The sequence below is a fragment of the Pteropus vampyrus genome, unplaced genomic scaffold, assembly GCF_000151845.1.
Source record: "Pteropus vampyrus isolate Shadow unplaced genomic scaffold, Pvam_2.0 Scaffold356, whole genome shotgun sequence".
NCBI lineage: Eukaryota > Metazoa > Chordata > Mammalia > Chiroptera > Pteropodidae > Pteropus > Pteropus vampyrus.
This window is the reverse complement of record NW_011889137.1, coordinates 362765-367088: the sequence shown is the minus strand read 5'-3', so window position 1 is coordinate 367088 and position 4324 is coordinate 362765. Positions and strand designations below refer to the sequence as shown.

Genomic DNA, 4324 nt, shown 5'->3' with positions numbered 1-4324 from the left:
CTGTCACATCTGCACATTCCTGTTTCTTCGACTTGTCATTTCACTAATTTTAGTACCCGTGTTTTAGAAAATGTGAAATAGGCACGTCAGTCTCCATCTTGCTCTTTTGTTTATGTCTGCAGTCCTATTTAAAGTCAGTATTTCCAACCACAAAAGGTGTTAGAAAATTCTATTTCAGACTTATGAGGAAAAGTACAGCAGGGCGCAGTTCAAACCTTACACGGTATTTATTTCTGATTCTCTACAGCTAACATTCTGCAAAAAGTAGTTACAGTGAAATGTTGAAACTGTGGGAAACGGTGGCTTCGAGGCCGTCTGCATTTTCTGAGCCCCTCTCCACACAAAGCCTGGAGCACAGCGGGTGGGACAGTGGCCCTGGAGCCATGTGAGGCATCACAGATGGGTCACAAACTCGGAAATGAGACTCTTCAGAACCTGCCCAGGAGGAGCGGCCCTGCACTCGGTGTGCAAATGCTGTCAAGGCTCCAGTGTGTCATGTGACCGTGTTGAAAACCAACTGTGGGAAAACGAAGTGTGGACCGGCCTCTGGGAAAGTGGCCGCCTGTCCCAGCTGAGGCGGTGGGGACATGCCCACCAGAGCTGCACGTGCAGTGAGCGTTGCCACCTCCAGTGGGCTGGGTATCTTGGGCTTCACATTCTAACCTCTTACAAGTCCCATTATTCCCGTTTTATGACCTGTGGAGTTGGTGGTATAATGACCACCTCGCTGAACCACGTGGACCCAGTGACGTCTCTGAAACACCCCGTCCAGCTCTGACACACTTGTGGACGGCTCTTGGTTCCCAGCCAGTGAGGCAAGTCACCCTTTTCTGGACCAGTAAAGCAGGTGGTGACACACACCCTGTGGGGTCGTGAAGATGGGCAGCCACGTGTACACAGGGCCCAGCCGTCCAGGAGCGTCCACAGTGGCCACTGTCACAGTGAACGTGTGCTGGGAGGGTGGGAGCTGCCCTTACAGAGCATGGCGTCAACGCTTGTCGTTATAGCCCTGGAGAGGAGCCTGAGAACCAAGCCGGTTGGTTTGGAGGACGGATGCTCAAAGCAGAACTATACAAAGAAAGAAAAAACGGGTTTATCAGTATGTAGCTGCCGTATCCTGTGGCCGTCGCAGCTAGAAAGCTAACAGTCCGGGAGGAAGTGTTAGCACGTGACCCTGTGACCACCACGTAAGTGTGTGTGGTCCTGCCCTCACCTGCAGATGCCAGTAGGGACTATGACGATGGCCCTCAGTCGGCTGGTGAGCTGCCAGCACTGGCAAAGCTTGAGCCCAAGGACAGAGAAGTGCACTCAGGGACCCTGCCGACACAGCCACCGGCTCTGGGAGCGGGTGCCATGCGTTGGGCTGTCGGGAAAGGCAGGGGCTCTTGGAGACTGGGAGGAACGGCCTGTCACAGTGTGCACAAGGCTGCCACACTCACACGGCGCCTCAGCCAGCTCACAGGACAGCCCCACCGCGGACCTGATGCCTGCGGGCCAGCTGGGTGCCAGCCTCCTCGTGCCAGGGGCTGTCCTGTGGGCCCAGGCATGGCGTCCCTCGGCCCCCCAAGTGGACTTGTGACCGGGTCGGAAGATGGCAGACGCAGTAACGATAATACCGAATCAGCACTTGAGTGTAACCGTTGTGCACGGCCAACTCACTCGTACAAAATGAAATGGAACAAGAGAGCCTAGTGGCCACACCTCCAGCTGTCAGTCACCCCAAAACAAGAGTGGGTGTGTGGGAGATCCAAGGGCACAGACAAATCCATGACAGCACTCATGTGGACATGCGGTGCCAGAATCCAGTGCCACTTGCGCCCACACCTCGTATTTGATATCCTATGGGTTTGTTTTTGAAATTCAAGAAGACACCAAATCTTACCTACATGGGCATTTGCATTTACCTAGCACCTTCCACCTGATTTATTCAAACACCAAACAAACATTTACTGAGTTTCTAAATGTCCCCAAGTGAGCTCTGGTAAAACCTATCCAATAAAGTTAAATTTCCAGTTTTTTAAAAAGAAATCTCTATTTACCATAAAGCAGGGGGAAACTTCCAACTTGCATTTTGTAGCGGATCAGATGTCTTGGATCGGCTTCGCAGCCTTTGCTGATGATGACCCTGTGATGATTACACGGTGCTGCGTCTCGGGCATGAGCCGTTCCCACAACGCTGGCTTGCTTCAGAAAAGTCTTACATTGCTGCGCTCTGAGAGTTTGTGATCATCAGAGAAACAAGGCTGATAGTGTGCACGAAACTGCGCACTCGACTTTAACCCTCACAGGAAAGGACTAGTCACGCGACTTGTGGCGGCCACAGCCAGCTGTCCCCACCATCCGTTCTGGTGGCAGAATGGGTAGCTGGCATTCGATTAAAGAAACAGGAATTTAAAATACGCGGGACTGTTGCATACTCGTTCTTTTTAAAAATCACTTAAACCTAAGAGTTTACAAACAGGTCGTACACACAGGAATTCGTATGTGATCAGGTGATTCAAATCAGCAGGTAAGAATGATGGTGAAACATTGATTATGCAACTAAAAAAAAAATTACGTTAGATCTGTCTCACCCCAGAATGAAAAGATGCAACATTTTTAAAACGAGAAGAATTTAAAATTTTTTTGCAATGTTGGGGTAGGGAGCGTGGTCAGAAAACCCAGGAGCTATAAAGGAAAGATGACAGATGTGACAGTGTGAAGACGGGAAACACTGCAGAGCGAAAGACACCATGTGAGGCACACAATAATGAGGACGTGTATGCAGGGCACGTGACGAAAAGTTACCATCCACGGTCTGTAAGGAAGTTCTTCACATCAAGATTAAGTCAAGTTGGCCAAAGAACACTGAAAGAAATCATAGAAAAAGAAAGACAAACATCCAGTAAACCCCTGACATAACTGTCTGCGCCTCACTAATACATTTAAAATGGTATGTCATTTGTCACCAAAGACTGGCAAAGACTGAAATGATCTGCTATTGGCAAGGACGCGGAGAAATAAGCTCTGTGATGCCCATTGGGGGAAGCGCAAAGTAATGAGAGTTTTTAACCTTTGGGAACATAGTTTGCCAATGTTTGTCATAATTTATGAGTTCTAGCAATTTTATTTCTAGAAATAGATTCTAAAGAATCACATAAATATAAAGATATTCTCTACCACATTGCGTGTAATAGGATAAAACTAGAAACAACCTAAGTATCCAATTAAAGAGGAATAGTTTAAAAAATTATGACACTTCCATACACTGCATTGACGGCCTGTCACTGTATAACGTTACCCCAAATTTTAGTGGCTTAAAACCACAGTTACATGTATTACCCTCACTGTTTCCGTGTCAGTTCTGGCTCAGTATCTCAGGTTATAGTCCCTGAAGGCTGCCCTGCATTTGGCAGATGTCGCCCACGAGGGTCTCTCACATGGCTGGCAAGGTGACTGCCATGTGGCCTTCCCCACAGCCTGTTTGAGTACAATATGGTGGCTGGCATCCCCCGCCGTGAGCAATCCAAGAGAGGCTAAGGCTGAAGCTGGGATGACTCGTGTGACCTGGCCCCATCCATCCCACAATGTCACCTCCACGGTGTTCTGTCGGTCACACGGCACGGCTATGATTCATCGAGAGGGGAAGATAGAAGGGTGTGAGGGCCGGGCAGCAAAGACCACCGGCACTGAAGCTCGAAGGCTGAGTCGTAGTTCAGCCGGGTAAAGAGATGCAGGGCGACCACTTAAAACCCTTGGAAGACATTTAAGACGAGGAAGCAGAGATGAGGCTGAGAGGGGCGTGGAGCCTGGCTCTGGCGGCGCTCGCAGCCCAGCGAGGAGCTTGGTTTTACACAAAGCTGGTGAGCCACCAAGAGGGTGCGTCTTAGATCAGCCTGGCTACTCCGTGGAGGGTGAATTGAGTGGGCAAAGACAGGAGGCAGGATGGAGGCAGGCCATCAGTTAGGAGGCTATTGGAAGGACCCAGACGGGAATTAGTAACTGGGATGAGGCTGGTGGCAACAGAGCATTGGAGATGGAGAAGAGCTGGGCATTCTGACACGTCTGAGAAGAAAGCCTGCAGGACTCATGTTTGGACATGGGATGACACCGCAGCAAGGACTCGAGTTTGGCCCCCAGGTTTCACTTGAGGTTTGGGGATTAGACACAGTTCAGTATTTAACAGATTGTTTGAGATGCCTGCACACATGGAAATGTCCAGTAGGCAGTGGACATACAGGACCTGGAGGTCAGGAGATCTGTCTTGACAAAAAAATAGACGAGTCATCAGAATATCGGTGGAAATTGGAGACGTGAGCCAGAGAATCTTTTTTTTTTTTTTTTT

General features: G+C 49.5%; 1 long non-coding RNA gene across 1 annotated transcript; it reads right to left on the bottom strand.

Moving 5' to 3' along the window:
* Positions 1–203: 203 nt before the first annotated feature.
* On the bottom strand, positions 204–4318 carry LOC111731229. The gene is made up of 2 exons (XR_002777000.1): positions 2040–4318; positions 204–1068 (listed from the first exon to the last, which is right to left on the bottom strand). It is a non-coding gene; the product is annotated as an uncharacterized LOC111731229 (long non-coding RNA).
* Between the last annotated feature and the right edge of the window lie 6 nt (positions 4319–4324).